This window comes from Macaca fascicularis, chromosome 13, assembly GCF_037993035.2.
Source record: "Macaca fascicularis isolate 582-1 chromosome 13, T2T-MFA8v1.1".
Lineage (NCBI taxonomy): Eukaryota > Metazoa > Chordata > Mammalia > Primates > Cercopithecidae > Macaca > Macaca fascicularis.
In genome coordinates, this window is record NC_088387.1 from 121,447,865 (window position 1) to 121,466,457 (window position 18,593).

An 18,593-nucleotide genomic window follows, 5' to 3' on the forward strand; every position below is an offset into this window, starting at 1 on the left:
ATTTTTTTTTTTTTTTTTTTTTTTTGAGACAGAGTCTTGCTCTGTCTCCCAGGCTGGAGTGCAGTGGTGCGATCTCGGCTCACTGCAAGCTCCGCCTCCCAGCTTCATGCTATTCTCCTGCCTCAGCCTCCCGAGTAGCTGGGACTACAAGTGCTCACAACCACGCCCAGTGAATTTTTTGTATTTTTAGTAGAGACGGGGTTTCACCATGTTAGTCAGGATGGTTTCGATCTCCTGACCTAGTGATCCATCCACTTCGGCCTCCCAAAGTGCTGGGATTACAGGCGTGAGCCACCGCGCCCGGACTGTCCAGGAATTTCAAATGCTGCACAGGGTCGTTTGGGCTGACTGAGCTGTAGTCGAGACGCCTTTGGTGCATACAACACCTCTAAGCACCTTCTCCCAGGCTCCATTTACATTTGCTAATATTCATGGGCACCTTCCTTGTCCATGAAGAGGAGAAAGGAGTGTGTATATGTGTGCACAAGCACAATGTGGGAGAGGTTTATGTCTAAAGCTTTGAAGAAAAGTGGATAATTTGGTGTTTTTTATGGAAGTTCAAGTCTGAGAGTCTGCAGTTAAAGAAAGAGCTGGAAACCTAGGTGAGTTTACCAGAAAAGCCCTGTGCAAAATGCAATAGAAGAAAGCTCACAGAACTATTAAAGAAAGGCTTTAAGAGACAAGCAGAGAGATCTCAAAGGAGACGATACAGTAGAACATGCCAGGAATTGACCCCTCCACAAAAACACAACAAACAGCAGTGCCCCAAAATACAGGAAGCATTTGGCAGGATTGTAAGAGGAAACAGAGAGTTCTGTCATAACAGTTGAAAACTCCAATACCTCACTTTCAATTATAAATAAGACATTTAGGCAGAAGATTAATAAAGAAATAGGGGAGCTAAACAACAGTATAAACCAAATAGACCTAGCAAACACTGACAGAGCACTCCACCACCACCGGCAAACACTGACAGAACACTCCACCACCAGTGGCAAACACTGACAGAGCACTCCACCACCACCAGCAACTTATATATTCTTCTTAAGGACACATGAGACATTCTCCAGGAAAGACCATATGAGAAAATACTTTGAGACTAACAAAAATGAAAACATGACATACGAAAGCTTAGGTGATGCAGCCAAAGCAGCACTCAGAGGAAAATTTATAGCTGTCCATACCTGCACCATAAAAGAGGACCTCAAATTCATAATCTACCTTTACACTGTGAAGAACTAAAAAACCAAGAGAAAACTAAATGCAAAGCTAGCATATAGAAGAAAATAATGTTTAGAGCATAAACGAAATAATAACAGAACAAAAATAATAGAATCAATGAAAACATAAGTTTATTATTTGAAAAGATCAACGAAATTGGCAATCTTTAGCAGGATTATGGCAAATAGAAGAACAACTACAACTTAGAAAAAAAAAGTGGAGGTATTTCTACTGACTTTTCACAAATAAGAAAGATTACAGGAGAAAACTGTAAAGAATTACATGCAAACAAATTAGATAATATTAGTAGAATGGGCAATTCATAGAAGCACATAAATTACAAAAACTGACTCAATAAGAAACACATCTGAAGAGCCTTATAACAAATAAAGTGACCGAATCAACAATAAAAACCTCCTACAAAGTAAAAGTCTCAGACCAGCTGACTTCACTGGTGAATTCCACCACTCAGAAGAGAGTTAACACCAATCCTACTCAAACTCTTCCAAAGAGTCGAGGAGACGAGAACACCTCCTGAGACACTCCACATGGCCAGCACGGCCCTGGCAGTGAACAGTCTCTTCAACAGATACTGCTGGAACACCCAGATATCCACATGCAGAAGAATGACAGCAGACCCGTATCTCATACCTTCTACCAGAACAACTCAAAATGGATCAAAGACATGAAATAAGAGGTAAAAACATAAAGGCTTAGAAAAAAAAACAGAGATATTGGATAATATCTTACTGTCTTAGACATGATGCCCAAAGCACAGGCAAAAAAACCCAAACAATCAAATACAAATTTATCAAAACTAAAACCTTTTTGGTTTTTGCATCAAAGGACACCATTAGTAAAGTGAAAAGACAACCCACAGAATAGGAGAAAATGCTTGCAGACTGTGTATTTGAAGAGGGTCTAGTGTTCAAAATATCTAAAAACACTCCTGCAACTAAAAAATAAAAAGGCAAACAACCCAATTAACAAATGGGCCAAGGACTTGAACAGACTTTTCTCTGAAGAAGATATACAAACAGCCAACAAGAATATGAAAATATGTTCAATGTTATGGTTATTAAGGAAATGCCAATCAAAACCACAATGAGACACCTTTTTACAAACACCAGGGTGGCAATAACAGTAATTATAATTATAATAATAAAAGTGAGGCCAGCCACAGTGGCTTACGGCCCAGCTGCAGTGGTTCATACCTGTAATCCCAGCATTTTGGGAGGCCGAGGCAGGCAGATCACTTGAGGTCAGATACAACACTAGCCTGGCCAACATGGCAAAACTCTGTCTCTACTAAAAATACAGGAAAAAAAAATTAGCTGGGCATGGTGCACTGAGATCACACCACTGCACTCCAGCCTGGATGACAGAGTGAGACTCCATCTTAAGAAACTAATAAATAAGGCCGGGTGCAGTGACTCACGCCTGTAATCCCAGCACTTTGGGAGGCTGAGGCGGGCAGATCACGAGGTCAGGAGATCAAGACCATCCTGGCTAACATGCTAAAACCCTGGCTCTACTAAAAATACAAAAAAATTAGCCAGGCGAGGTGGCGGGTGCCTATAGTCCCAGCTGCTGGGGAGGCTGAGTCAGGAGAATGGCGTGAACCTGGGAGGTGGAGCTTGCGGCGAGCCAAGATCGCACCACTGCACTCCAGCCTGGGTGACAGAGGGAGACTCCATCTCAAAAATAATAATAATAATAAATAAAATAATAATAAAAGTGTTGATGAGAAATAGGAGCCCTCATATCTCACTGATTAGAATGAAAAGTGACTCAGAGACTGGTAAACAGCGAGGTGGTTCTTCAAAAAGTTAAACACAGAATTCCCATGTGACACAGCAGTCCCACTTCTAGGTATTTCTCTTAGATATCTGAGAGAAATGAAAATATATCTGCACAGAAAAATGTACCCAATTTATAGCCACGTTATTTATCATATCCAAATGGTAAAAGAACCCACACATTCGTTAGTGGATGCATGAATGAATAATTAAGATACATGTGTAAAAAGGAATATTGTTCAGTTATAAAAAGATTTAAATAGTATACCTGCCACAGAGTAAATGAACATCAGAAACATGGCAAATGAGATCAGACACATACCATTTGATGCTTTGCATATCTGCAGAGATGGAAAGCAGATTAGTGCCGAGTCTGGAGGAGGCGAATGGAGTCACGGGTCCAGGGTGTGCTGGGGTGATCGTGAACCTCGAGAGAGATGGTGGCTGTAGGACATTGTGAATGTACCAGATGCCACCGCAATGGACACTGTAAAGTGGATAATTTTGTCTTCTATGAATTCAATTTCAATTAAAAAAGAAAAAGAAGTGGCAAATGGTGAAAATAATTTTCTGTGAGAAAAAGAAATTGATGAATGTTACAAAGGCTCTGACCTTTTCAAAAATAAGAATTGTAGAATGAATCAGTGCTTTCAGTTATGTAAATGTATACATGGTTTAAAAGTAAACATTTCAAGATTAACCATCTAAAACAGAGAGACGAGGACGGAGACGCAGGACACAGGTTTGGGCAGAAGACCCTTCTTCCCACGTGGTGGACTGAGCAAGTCTTTGATGTGTGGACACCGGACACTCCCGTGGCAGCTTCTCAGTCTCCATATTCTCTGGTAGAGCAGCAGCATCTGTGAATTTTCACAAAGTGGAGCTCCGGAGAGAGACCAGGCAAATGGGAACTGGGGAGGAAAAACCGAAAGGCAGAGACGCTCAGTGACCTCTGGGGCAGGTGGGCAGTGGCCTCATCTGACACCAACCCCCAGGGATGCACCCAACAGGACTTGGGGAGCTCGGCGTCGGTAAACTCTGGCTGTCAGATCGGTGGCCACTAGAACTACAAATGCTTGTTCTTTAGGAACAAGTGTCCCAAGTGGGACTTTCTCAGGTGAGAGAAACGCTCTGTGTCTTGATGGGAATGCGGGTTCCTCGGTGGCCACATTGCCAAAGTCACTGGGTCACGCACAGAAGCACTGAGCATCTCACTGCGTGTAAATTCTGTCTCCACAACTGAACAAGGGCTGAACACCAGTCACCTGCTTTGTGCAGGGGAGTGAGTTAGAGATTCTGAAGCCATCTTGCTTAACACGTGGGAAGTATCTTGAGGATAGTGGTCTGTCTATGATTGCCCGGGAGGGCACGGACATGCATGGACTACGTTACTTCGGAGAAGTTTCAGCCTCCTAAACACGTATCATCTGGCTCTGCCCGCTGAGAGGGCCCAGGAGCAACGAGCTCACCCAGGGTCCAGAGCTTGGTTTCCAAATCTCATTCTCCACTGACGAGAACCAGCGTCCCTGGAGAAAGAGCTGAGTCCAAGACCAAGGCCAGGGAGCCTCAATGCCTCAGAGAGCGAGGAAGTCTTCAGAGAACGCTGGTGCATGTTCAGAGACGCTTAAGCAGCTCAGAGAGGCTCCCACCAGCCAGAGCTGGGAGCGTTTTACAGCCAAACTGAGTGACTGTAGTAAAGTATTGATAATTAACATGATAAAAATCCATGAGTTTAGACTGGTGTGGTAGCACCGCAGAGGCCAGAGGATCCCCTGAGCCCAGGAGTTTGACGCCAGCCTGGGCACCCAGCCAGACCTGTCGCTGCAGAAAGGAAAAACAAAAAAGACTCTATAAGTCTATACTGATATGATTGAAACAAATAAATAAATGGTGTTAATGAGTGACTGATTAAATAAATGAAAAGGAAAAGTTTTCACTAACAGCAGAATGATAGCAAATAAATATAGAAGGAATGGGTGGTGAGTTTAGAAAATCGTGAATGAAGAGAAACTGGACAAAAAGTATCTTCCCACAAGTTACTTACTTATTAGTTACAAAAGGAAATGTTCTAACTTTGGTGGAGAAAACTGACCAACAGCCCCTTGACCACATGATCAAAGTCAGCCTCAGCATGGAGGCAGGACGGCCTCGTCTGCACGGGGTATTAACAGGAAGCCTGGAGAGGCCACGGGGGCTTCGGCAGTGCTGCTGCTGCACAGACTACACCTGGATGGGACGTCGAGGAGGCATCAGACAAACCCAGACTGAGGGGGCTGGAAGAAATCACTGGGCTGAACTCGGAGTGTGTCAAGGTAAGAGAGATAAAGACCTCCCGAGGAGCTGCTCCGCGTGAGAGAGGACGGCAGGTGCGACCACAGGGCAGACAGCAGGTGCGACCACACGGCGGACGGCAGGTGTGACCACACGTGCAGCAGGTGACCCTGCCCCAGGTCTTGTTCCAGGACTCTGAAAAGAGAAGCTGTCAAGGATATTGTTGTGTATTAATAAATTGTGCACTAGATAATATAGTACTTAATTTAGTATATAGATAGTGGATTAGATCATAGTATTGCATTACAATTATATTTCCCAATAGTGATAGCTGTGCTTAGGTTGTCAGGAAATACACAATGAAGTATTTAAAAATTAAAGAACCACTATGTCCACAACTTAGTCTCAAATGGATCAGAAAAAGATAGATAGATAGATGATAGATAGATGATTGGTAGATAGATCATTAGATAGATGATAGCTAGATAGATGGTAAGATAGATGATCAGATAGGTAGATAGATGATAGATAGATAGATAGATAGATGATAGACAGATGATAGACAGATAGATGATCAATAGATGATAGATAGATAAATAGATAATTAGATAGATGATTAGATAGATAGATGATAGATAGACAGATAATGTGATGGGGCAAAATGTACCAGTTGGTGTGTCTGGGTAACACATTGCCGACAGTTTTAAAAATTATTCTTATAACATTTCCATAAGTTTGATATATCAAAATTTCAGAAATACAAATAATTGCATCCTCCAAAAATGGTGACAATAAATGAAGGAATGAGTAAGTCGAACTTGATTAAAAGCTTACTTTTATTTATGAAAAGACATACGAGAGCAAGAAAGCAAGGCGATGTCTGTGTGCATGCGTGTTACAAAAGAGATGTCCATGTAGCTCATAAACATATAAGCAGCTTTGCACCATCCATGGGCATAGAAAGTGGTGCAACCACTTTGGAAAAGTGTTTGGTGATATCTACAACAGAGAAACACGTACACACACACACACACACACAGAGTTGTGAGTTAGCAATTCCATTACTCCCAGTATAAATGACTGCTATGCCCACCAAAATACAGACACAAAAATGTTTATAGCAATTTTATTGATAAGAGCTAAAAAACTAGAAAGAATCTAAATGTTCAGCTGTAGTTAAATGGATAAATATGTTGCACAGTGGAATACTATGTTGCAACAGAAAATATAATAAACTGATTACCCTGCAAAAATATGAATCTCACAGCTATAATGTTCCTTGACAGAAGCCAGAAGCAGGATAATACATATGATAACAAAGATCTATATTCATATGAAATTCAAAATAGAAGTGAAATGAATCTTCAGAACAGGTTGTGGTGATGTTTGCTCCCAGGGCTGCTGGCCAGGAGGGAGCAGGGATCAGCCTTTGTGGTATGTGTGTTCAATGCCTATACCCGGGTAGTGTGCACACAGTTGTATATATGGGGAAAGCCCACTGAGCTTCATGTTTGAGATTTGTGGTCATTGCTTTATGTAGATCATACTTCAATATATAGAAAACTAAAAATAACAAGACATCCTTCATGTATTGCCATAGAATGGTGACATATACAATTAGGGCATGAGAACTATGTTTCATCAAGTTTTCATATTTCTCTCATCATGATACATAATGATTTCAAAGTATTCCATTTTATGCATATGCCATAACACTTTTGATAATTGCCTGTTCTTGAATATTTAGGTTATTTCTAATATTTCATTCCAATATTTTTCTCTAAATACTCGATCAATTGTCACCTCTGTTACAAAATCTCACCGTGCATGCTTTTTTCTTTTTTTTTGAGGCAAGATCTCACTCTGTCAGCCAGGCTGGAGTGCAGTGGTGTGATCACAACTCACTGCAGCCTCGACCCCCTGGATTCAAGCGATCCTCCTGCCTCAGCCTCCTGAGAAGCTGGGACGAGAGGTGAACGCCACCATGCCTGCCTAATTTTTTCTTAGTTTTTGTAAAAACAGGGTCTCGTTATGTTGCTTAGTTGGCATGCTTATTCTTTTGGTAGAGTGCCCGGTTGTTAAATTGCTGGGTACATGGTGGGAACCGTGCTGAAGCTTTTCTAATGCATTCAAAATGTCTTCTATCAACATTGTGTGCTAATTTATGTTCCAGCATGACAGCCCCTGAAGCATTCTGATTATGGAGACGCTGTTCCTCTCTCCCCAGCACAAGCTCTTTTCGTCTTCCACTTTCCAGTTTCCAGTATCACATGTGGGTCACTTACTTGGCCCACCCACATTGGTATTAATAATGGAGTTATGTCCCCCACTTTTCCTAATGGGCTCATATTTAATGTCCAACCATGCGGATAATATTCACCAGCTGACACCCGGGGGGTTGATGTTGACGCCTCTTCTTTCTCTTCCTCCTCCTCCTCCTCCTCCTCCTCCTCCTCCTCCTCCTCCTCCTCCTCCTCTTCTTTGTCTTGCCCCTTCGTATTGTTATGGCAAAATAATATTCAAGGCAGTATGACCTTGTGACATAACCAATGTAATAAATGAGGCTGAAAAATCCAATCTAATCTATAGATGACTAATCAATGCACACATGCTTTTCAAGCAAACATCTATAACTCTTTTCAAGGAGAAAAGCTTTTTTCGGCAAAAGACCTTTGGCAAAAATTTAATGATGTTCATATTCACTTCATTTTCCTGAAGAAATAAAGGTAACTTATATAAAGGCACAAGAATTCCCACAATATATCCCTGAGTCTACTGCTGGTAATGAATCAGTATTCTGGTAAGTCTCCAAACTTCGAAATCATAGAATAGACCAAGATTTAGGATTGCAAATAAGTTTTTCCATTGCATTTTGAAAAAAAGAAAGCTCACTTTCAAGGATTGCCTAGAAGGCCTTTGTGACAGAGCCACTGTTTAATCCCCAGCCTCATCTCGATGACCAGCGCCTGCTGCCCCTCCGCCACCCAATGCACCCACCTCAGCAGCTGCTTCAGCGTCCTGGCATGTGTCTTCTTGGGATGGTCTGCCCCTTCCACCCTCTATCCCACACCTGTCACCTCTTCGTCTGTAGAAGGAGTTATTTCAGGCCCCACCTAGAACAATGTTCTGTAGGAACCCCTTCCACCCGCAAGGCCTCCCGTCCTCCTCCCCTCATCCCCGGGGCTTGCTGACCTCTGTGTAGCTGTCCCATCCCTGTGACTGTGGCTGTTCTGTGGGGGTCCAGTCACGAAGTCAGCCTCGCTGGCCCCGCACACCATGGCCCTTCAGAGAGCCTCCCACGGAGGAGATTTGTCTCTAAAAAGATGCGGAGAGCTCCTCCTGAAACTGCTTCTGAGCTGCCTCTAAGGAACCATGTGATCTTGATCAAAGGGCTGCCTTGGCCTCTAGAAAGGAGGGGTGTGGAACGAGGAGGCCTAAATCCCCTTCCCTGTGTCATGGTTTCCAAGAAGGATGAACAAGCTCCCTCCACACCCCAACCCTGCCACGTGTGCCCTGCACCGTACCTTGGTGTCACCACATTTGAAAGAGCGTAGATCTGCCTGCAAACGCACAGGCTTCTGCTGACGCTGCCCTAAAAGTGATCACAGCGGCAGTCCCCACACGATCCGCCGGCCCCAGCTTTCACAGCTTCAGCACTTGACCACTTCACGGGGGATCCCATTAAGCTGTTGCTACATGATAGACACCCAATGTATTTTTACCAAATGAGTCAATTTGAATAATCTAGACGAGGTTAAATGAAAGCACAGAAAGGGTCAAGAATTATTAAAAGGACAGTTAACAAATGTTATAGAAATTCACCGTTCAAGGAACGAGGGGTGGGAGAAAAGGTGCATAATCCTTGCAAGCCTTTTTAGTACTGAAAGACAAGAAAGCTAAAGTGAAGTGGTCCTCCACCATCTAGTGGCCGGGCTCGGTAACAGGGAAACTCCACTCAGTCCCCACAGCAAGGTGATTCTCAGGGAAATCATCAGGTTCCTGAATCCCACGAGTAATCAGTGAGGGCTAGGTTATTTTTCTAATTATTGATTATTACAATAGTAACAAAAACTAGTTAATAGAGAATAAATCTAAGTAAGTTGAAAAGATACAAACAAACGATTAAAATTATGTATTTCTTAATCGTGTTTTGAAATAAAAGCTAAAATAAAATCACATGACCATTGTTCCCTATGGATTAATAGTTTATAATATATTTTACTCGGCTCACAAATGTGCCAACCAAGACCCACGAGGGCCAGAAGCTTTGCCTGAAGCCACACAGGAGCTTAAGGAACTCACACGGGGTCAAGTAAAAAAGCAGTGGTGCTGGGATTCAAAGCCAGAATTACACAGCTCACACCACCAACTCAGGCGTTTGATGTAATAAGAGACAAAGTTACGTTGAGTTTATTTATTATGCTTCATATGCTTCCAGCTGCATCTGAAAGGTGAGGGTGTATGGGATGGAAGCACATCTGGTGGGTGGACATGAGGACCACAGCAGCTGCATCTGGAAGATGAGTGTGCCTGAGATGGAAGATCTGGTGAGTGGACATGAGCATCCCGGGTATACTGAGTAAACTCAGCCAAGGATGCATTGCAGGAGGTGAGGAAGCTGACTGTGGTTTGGATGTCGTTTGCTGTCTCCACCAAATTCCATGTGAAACGTGATCCTCGGTGTGTTGGTGTTTGGAGGTGGCGCCTAGTGGGAGGTGTTTACATCCTGGTGGGAGGTGTTCACGTCCTGGGACTGAATCCCTCTTTGTGAGGTAGTGAGTGTGGTTTCACTCTCAGAGACTGGACTGGACTGGCTCCCGCTGGAGCTGTTGCAATAAGGTGAAGTTTCTTCTGCTGCTTGGTCCTCTCCGCATCTGTTCACTTCTCTGACCTTCTCCACCAGGTTACCCAGCTCAGAAGCCCTTGCAGGGAGCAAAGACCAGGCCCTTGAACTTCTCAACCTACAGAACAGTGAGCTAAATATATATTTTTTCTTATAAATTACCCAGTCTCAGGTAATTCTCTTAGCCACTCAACAGGGACAAGGCTGTGTGGGAGATGGAACACACCTGACGGGCCTGCCTCTGTGACAGAGTGAGGCTTGGGCAGCTCGGGCTACCTGCACAACTGTGCAACCAGGGTCCCTTGAGCATGCAGGCAGGCCCTGGGGATGAAGTGTTAAAAGAGACCAACGACCTGTCTTTGGCCTTGAACAATTTCGCACCCTGGGTCTCATTTCTTCTCTACAAATTCCCCTGGTACTGTGTTCATTTACTGCCTGCGCCGTGCTCCTCCAATCATTAAACCACTACCTAGCTGGTTTCCCCTAAGCAATCTGGGGTTTATTCTCAGCTTTGCAGAATCATTGATGTCCGCCAATGCTTCTGGTTCTCCTTCTTCTGGGCACCTGTTAAAACTGCACTCTTCTGCCCCCTTGAGGTTGTACAAGGGCGTGTGACTTGCCTTAGTGAAAAGTGAACTCTGTCATGGCTGGGAAGAAACCAGCAAGAGTGGAGTTCTTTGTCTCATCAAGACACCAGACACGTTCTAGACCTTTGCAGTCCAGTATGGGAGAAACCAGCCACATGTGGCTATTTAACTTTAAATTAATTAAAATGAAATAGAATTAAACATTCTGTTTCTTGGTTGTATTTGTCACAGGTCAAACGCTCAGAGCCATATGTGGCTCGAGGCTGCCATGTTGCACAGTGCAAATCCACAGAGCGTTTCATCCAACGGTATTGCATTCCACAGCCCGCTGCCCTGAGGAGGGAAATGCACAGAGCCTCCTCCTGACCCACAGCGCACATGTGGTAAGAGACAGAGTAAATTTATTTTTAAAGGCACTAACATTTTGGAGATTTTGTCAGTAACACAATCTATTTTATCCTGTGTGTTGCAAGTTTCTTCCAAATTGCTAAAGAATAAATGAGTAGCTCAAAGCCATACAAAAAAGATAACATTGGTAAAGTAATCATATTGGTAAATATAAAAGCCAGCATTGGCCGGGCACAGTGGCTCACGCCTGTAATCCCAGCACTTTGGGAGGCCCAGGCAGGTGGATCTCGAGGTCAGGAGTTCAAGACCAGCCTGGCCAAGATGGTGAAACCCCGTCTCTACTAAAAATACAAAAAAATAGCTGGGATTGGTGGCAGGCGCCTGGAATCCCAGCTACTTGGGAGGCTGAGGCAGGAGAATCGCTTAAACTCGGAGGATGGAGGTTGCAATGAGCTGAGATCACACCACTGCACTCCAGCCTGGGCGAGAGAGTAAGACTCAGGTCTCAAAAAAAAAAAAAAAAAAAAAAAAAAAAAGGCCAGCATCATTGTATTTTTGTTTGTAACTCCCTCTTTTCTTTCCTACATAACTTGAAAAGCATAGATGAGAGTTTTAGAGACTAGAGAAGCAGCTGCACATTCTGGACCCCTGGTGATACAGGTGCCCAGAGTGTGGAGATGAACTAGACGTGGCTCCGTCGAAACCCAAAGCCATGCAATGCTTTGTAAAAATGTTTCTCTGGAATTAGATTTTAGAATATAAAGCAAGAATTATCTGGAGCCAGCACCATTTACACATGTACCTCTTTCCGCCATGATCTTGTCTGTCCAGCTATTACTAAAACCGGGGAGGGGATACACCACACAAGGGCATCCTTTGTGACAGTAACATCAGGGTGTAGAGCTGTGTAGGAGCAGAGTCTATCTGCTTCTGAAGCTATGCTGGATCAATTCAAAATAGATTGCTGTAAGATTAGAATGTTAATTCTAATGTCAAAGGTAAACATAAAGAAAATAACTAAAAAGTGTATACAGATGGGAAATTAGTCAAGGATCAAAGGAGTAGAGTATGTCAATCAAATACAAAAATAAGGCTGTATAAGGGGAATCATGAACAACAAAGAAGACATGAAAACAAATAGAAAAATGGCAGAAGATCCTTCTTGTCGTCAATTACTTTAAACATAGAAGCATCAAACTCACTGGCTAAGGTACAAACTTGGCAAAATTTTTAAAATGACCTAATAATCACAAGATTTTCTTTAGAGCCAAAGGAATAGGTAGGGTGAGGGGGATGGCGGAGAAGCCGTCCTGCAGAAGATACCGGGAAAGAGCTGGGGGGCAACACCAGGACCTGAAAAACAGACTTTAAGTCAAAAAGGGTCACAAGAGATGAAGAATAATTGATAAAACGGCTTATTGATCTAGAAGATAGAAAAATTAAAAGCAAATATACATCAAACAGAAAACCCCACACTATATGAAGAAAACATTGACAGAATGGAAAGGAGAGCTCATAAAAATGTCAATGTTCACTTCAGTAATGACAAGAACAATATTCAGAGGAGTGGTAATGACCTAGACGCCGCCCGCAGAAAACTCCACCCACCAGCTGCAGAACCGACATTCATCTCAAGTGCGCACGGAACATTCTCCAGCATAGAACAGATGTTAGTCTGTGAGACAAGCCTCGACAAATGTGAAAAGACTGAATTCATACAGAGCCTTTTCTCTGATCACCAATAGAATGAAGAAATTTACAAACATATAAAAATTAAGCAACACACTCCTCAGCAACTAATTTGTAAAAGAAAAAAAATTGCAAGGGAAATTAGAAAGTACTTTGAGATCAATGCAAACAAAACCAAGGTTTACTAAAACTTATGATCTGAAAAGAAAGCAACCTTCAAAAGGAGATTTATAGGTAAAAAGACCTAAAGTTAAAAAAAAATAAAAGATCTCAGTTGGTAGCCTAACCTTACTAGCAAAAGAAGAGCAAACTAAACCCAAAGTTACCAGAGGTGTGGAGATGCTGAAGGTTACAATGGTGATCATCATAGTAGATGAGAGAAAAAAAATAGAATCAATAAAACCAAACACTACATTTTTTTGAATAAACAAAACTGTCAAACCCTTAACTCATTGACTAAAAAAGGAGAGATGGTGTAAATAGCCAAATTCAGAAATAAAAGTGGGTACATTACTACAACCCTTACAGATGTTGAAAGGATCATAAGAGAATGCTGGAAACAGTTGTATGCCAACAAATTAGGTGACCTTGGGAAATGGAAAGAGTCCTGGGGACAGAAATTACCAAGCCCCACTCAAGAAGAAATAAAAATCTGAACAGACCTATAAAGAGTAAACAAATTGATTCAGTCTTCAAAAATTCCTCAATAAGCAAAAGGCCAGGACCAGATGGCTTTATTGGCTAGTTCTAGAAATCATTGAAATAATACCAATCCTCAAAACAAAGTACTCTCCTTCCAAAATACACCCAAGGAGAGAACACTTCCTAACCCATCTTGTGAAGCCATCATTACACTAACACCAAAGCAAGACAAGACACAACAGGAAAAGAAAACTGCCAACCAGTGTCTCTTAATGTAAATACTCGTAAACTCTACAACAACAAAGGCAGCAATCCAAGTTCAACAACATGTTAAAGGGATTATACACCCTGCACAAGTGTGATAGATGCCAGAAATGCAAGTGAGGTTCAGCCTCAGAAAATCGATGAATGTAACACATTACATTAAAAAAAGAAGAAAATAATCATCTTGATGTAGAAAAAACATTTGACAAAATTCAATATTATAAAAACACTCAGCTAACCACGGAAGGAGGTCTCTCTTCCTTGGCCCAAAAATATCCTTTTGGGGCTGTGAAAATGTAGATACAACCACTCCGGACACAAGCTGATAGTTGCTAAAGCTGGAGTTAGACACATAGGAGTTTACTATGCTTCTGTCTACTCTCATGTTCTTGAAATTTTTTGTCATAAATGCTTACATCATCACGTGTAAAAGATATATTACTTTGACTACTTTCATCAGAATTACAGGTCTTTATATTCTCAGTACACCTAAGTCATCACAGGATAAATTTGCCTTCCATTTTATGTCAGGTCATTCAGCAAAATGTACATTAAGTGCCAGTCCTTGGGCTAATGCATAAGCAATGTGTGAGAACACTGTCTTAGTGAATTTGAGCTTCTCTAAGAAAATTCCATAAACGAGATGGCCTGTTCTCCCAGTTCTGGAGGCCGGAGGTTCGAGATCGAGACGGTGGTGCATCTGCTGTCGGGTGAGGGCCGCTTTCTGGTTTCCGGACAGTGCCTTTTTCCTGTGTCCTCACATAGCAGAAGAGACGGGGTACTCTCTGGGTCCCTTTCATAAGGGCACTAATCTTATCATGATGATTCATGAGGCTCCACCTGCAAAACCTAATCACCTCCCAAATGTCCCACACCTCCCAATACCATCACTTTGACCATTAGGTTTCCAACTGTGGATTTAGGGGACACATTCGGTCTATGGCAGGTACACATGGAGATGATTCTTGAATTTGAGCTTCAATCTATTAGGGTAGGAAAAAAAGCAATGAAAATATGATATAAATATACTTCACACACACACACCCACACACACACACAGAAATTTTCATACCCAGTAAGACAGCTAATGTTTAAAAACATACAGACAAAACATAAAATAACAAGCATTTGTTGGGTTGTGGAGGAATCAGGACAATTAAGCATTCATGGTAGAAACACAATACAGTGCAGTCACTAAGGGAACTGTGTGAAGAGGAATATAATATAGTTGGTCACTGTGGGGAACTGTATGGAGAGGAATATAATATAGTGTGTTCACTATGGAGAACTGTATGGAGAGGAATATAATATAGTTGGTCACTGTGGAGAAGTATATGGAGAGGAATATAACATAGTGTGTTCACTATGGAGAACTGTATGGAGAGGAATATAACATAGCATGGTCACTGTAGGGAAATGTATGGAGAGGAATATAATATAGTGTGGTCACTGTGATAACTGTATGGAGAGGAATATAATATAGTGTGGTCACTATGGAGTACTGTATGGAGAGGAATATAATAGTGTGGTCACTGGGGAGAACTGTGTGAAGACTCCTCAAAAATAGCAGAAGAGACTAAAAACTAAACAGAATTACCTCAAAAAACTAAACAGAATTACCATATGACCAGCGATTCCACTTCTGGGTATATTCTAACAAACAGAAATGAAAAACGAAGACTGGGATTCAGATAGGAGGGATCCGTGCACCACTGCTCCTGGCAGCACCACGCAGAATAGTGGAAACCTGGAATCAACCCAGAAGCCATTGCTGGATGAACGAGTAAACACGGTGTGGGGCACACAGATGGTGAAATGTTATCCAGCCTTAAAAAGCAGGGCAATGCTGGCACCTGCTTCCACATGGCTTCAACCCAAAAACATGGAAAACATTATGCCAAGTCACAAAAAGGCAAACGCTGCAGGATTTCACGTCTGCGAGGAATCTACAGCAGTGAAGTTTCCAGAGACTGAAGGTAAAGCGAGGGCTTCCGGGCTGCGGGGCGGCAGGGGGCGCTGTCGTTTAACGGGTGCGGCGTTTCCGGGGGAGAAGGTGGACCGTTCTGGAGATGGAAGAGGTGTCCGCGGCACCACAGCGTGAATGTGCTTATTGTCACTGAACAGTGCACTTCAAAATTGTTAAAATGGGCAATGTGTGTATTTTACACGACAGTGTGTATAAAAATGCAGCATGGAATCTGCTGATGGTAAAGGAATGCTCAGGGCTGACAGGAAGGACGAACAGGAAGACGCCTCAGAACAGACACTGCCACTCATGTGAGACGACACAGCAGCAGGCCCAGCGCCGTCTGGAAGAAAGACCGAGCCAGGAAGGGAGGAAAGAGGATTTCCGTCCAGAGCCGCGACACACAGCCCCGTATCTCTCCAGCGGGGCTCAGCCACAGGCTGCGCCAGGCCAAAGCTGCTGTCTCCATTCCAGGTTTTGCTCAGGGGACATGGCCCCCGTCTGGTACTGTGGGTTCCCTGCACCGTCTCCCCTCAAACCCCCGCCCGAGGCTCATCACCTCGACTTGGCTTTCGGCACCGTGCTAGGCGCTGCTTGTGCTAAGAAAACCCCGTTCTGGGATCTGAAACTGTGGTCGTTCCCACCCGTAATTTGCAGTTAGACGCTGACTGGCCTCTCCCCATCACCCAGGAGGAGGCTTGGAGATTCCTGCCTGCCCCGGAAGCCACGAGCAGCTCCCAGGCAGGACTCGGAGCTCAGTCCAGGCTTTTCCTTCATGGACTCGTTTGCGTGTGAGACGCGTGTGTGCACCCACTCAGGGCTCACAGTGTGCACCCACCCACTCAGGGTCATACGGGCTCTGCGTAGGGGATCCAGAGGAGGAAGATCTTCCCCGGAGGACTCTCATTGTTCCTACAAGATAACAGAAGCCCATAAGCTGCAAAAATGAGATTCAAAGCCAGGTCAGAATGAGTTTAACTGATGTCCTTTCCACCACTAGTTTTCAAGAACTGAGCATTCTGTGATCTATGAATGAACAGCTTGTAATACAGGCACGTAAATATTTGGGCCTGTTGAAGGGACGCGCACCTTAAGCATATTTATCTATGCATACACATATCTTTAACTGGATGATTAATGCTCTAGTTATCTGGCATGAAATAGCCTTAGATTTTATGTTTTCATCAGCATTTTAGAAACTTTATGTTGTATTTATCATTAGAAATCATGATGCCAAACTATCCTTATGAAATGAACATTGTACTTACTATTTGTCAAATTGCTTCAGCAACACTGAAGATGTAATTATTGGAATCACATATTGGAAAAAAATACGTGATTGCAAAGAGACAGGACAAAGGGAGGTAGCTGAAGGCAGAAAGGTCACTGCGATTTTCTCAAGTCTTGCCGATAGACTGAAAATGGAGGAAAAGAACACATTTCATTCTGGCTAGTATCAGCCGACATCCTGGTGTCAGGAGAAACACGCTTTTAAGTCTGATGCTATTTAGCTTTTCAGCAGGCAAACTCCTTCAAAAGCATTCGAAGGTTCAGCACACATATTGAATTTTAGATACCTCTCAAAACTGTCTGAAAAATAAATCTTTTTCTATGATAAGATTCAGCTGGTGATTTGTTAAACAATGTTTCAGGGGCTGAATTCCTGCCACATTAAACATGATGTTTCCCTTGTTATCTAGAATGTCTTTAAGAAATTCTACTATCAGTTTATAAATTTCTCAGCTAGCCCATTGAAAGAGCCAGAGAAATTAAATGATCCTTCACTCTGTTGAGAAAAGAAAACCTATGGGTACGATTGAGTTCAGAAAGTACCTATCTCCTCAAATTTTCTTCTAAATATGTTTTGAAAAAGTAAAAATGTAGTAGCATGAAAGAGCTAATGTAAAAATAATGGCAAAATGTAAGAAAATTTATATTTTCTGCATGGAAAAATAACTGATTTTAATTGTTGACAGTGACGACGGAAGAACAAGACGAAAATTATCCTGGTAGTGAATTAGAAATCAGTAGATAGGAGCTGTACATTCTAGACATGGCCAAGTGATCAGGAGACCAGAGCTGGACAGGAGGCTTCCACAGCAATGGGAGTGACTTTTAGGGGTGCATTTCGGCGGAGCAGAGCAAGCAGAAGTCACCACAGTGACCCCAGGAGAGGGAGGGGAGAAGATTACATCCGTGGGATGAAGCCTGCAGAGCCCAACTTTCTGAACAAGGGGAAATACATTCTGCCATTGTCATGATGGGAAAAATCAATTAACTCATGATTTATTATCCACTTATTTATTTAGTTATTCAGCAACTGTGCTGAATGCCTGCTACGTCCCAGGGATACAATATTGGCCAAGTCAGAATAAGTCCAACAATAACAGCATTTACAGTCCAGTAAAGACAGAATTAAACAAAAAAACAAATGAACAAGTTATAAATACTGTAACTGCATGCTGTGAAGTGCTAAGGTTTGCACAGTGTGGTGGACAGTGGCCCTGGCATTGAGAGGGGGCTCATGGAGACTCACCCAAGTCTGTGGGTTGAGGGTGGGGACCAAGAGCTGAGTGGCTGTGAGACCACTGGGTGCATACACTGCCTCTGGGCTGCACAGCAGAGGTCTGGTTGAAGATACAAATTTGTGCACCAAGGTGGTAATTGAAGAGAAGGGCCTGGATGAGGTTATCAGAGAAGAAAGTCCCAGGAGGAAAAAGGTACTAGAGGGAGTGCTGAGAAGTTCCAGTTCTGACCAAGTAAGCCCTGTGTGCTGGGTAAGCAAACAGAGGGCCTGGAAGGCGGAAGAAGGCCTGGGAAGTAAATACCACAAAACCAGGAGTAGAGAAGGAGGAGCCTTCATCGGAAGGCTGAGTGCCCCTGCATGGTGGAGTCAGCTGAGTGTCATAACTGCATGATGACCGTAGAGGCCTCAGGACCTTAGAGAAGATTCAGGAGTGAAG

General features: G+C 43.0%; 2 long non-coding RNA genes across 3 annotated transcripts in view; one reads left to right on the forward strand and one right to left on the reverse strand.

Annotated features, from left to right (window-relative positions):
* The first annotated feature begins 9,729 nt into the window (after positions 1-9,729).
* Positions 9,730-11,104, forward strand: LOC123568451 (uncharacterized). The gene is made up of 3 exons (XR_006691831.3): positions 9,730-9,838; positions 10,195-10,262; positions 10,953-11,104. It is a non-coding gene; the product is annotated as an uncharacterized lncRNA (long non-coding RNA).
* Positions 11,105-14,122: 3,018 nt separating this feature from the next.
* Positions 14,123-18,593, reverse strand: part of LOC102131017 (uncharacterized) — a 29,489-nt gene continuing 25,018 nt past the window's right edge. For both annotated transcript variants that reach the window (XR_012421819.1, XR_012421820.1), the window contains 3 exons: positions 16,899-17,045; positions 15,285-16,542; positions 14,123-14,647 (listed from right to left, as the gene is read on the reverse strand). This is a non-coding gene — a long non-coding RNA (uncharacterized lncRNA). The remainder of the gene's footprint in view (positions 14,648-15,284; positions 16,543-16,898; positions 17,046-18,593) is intronic.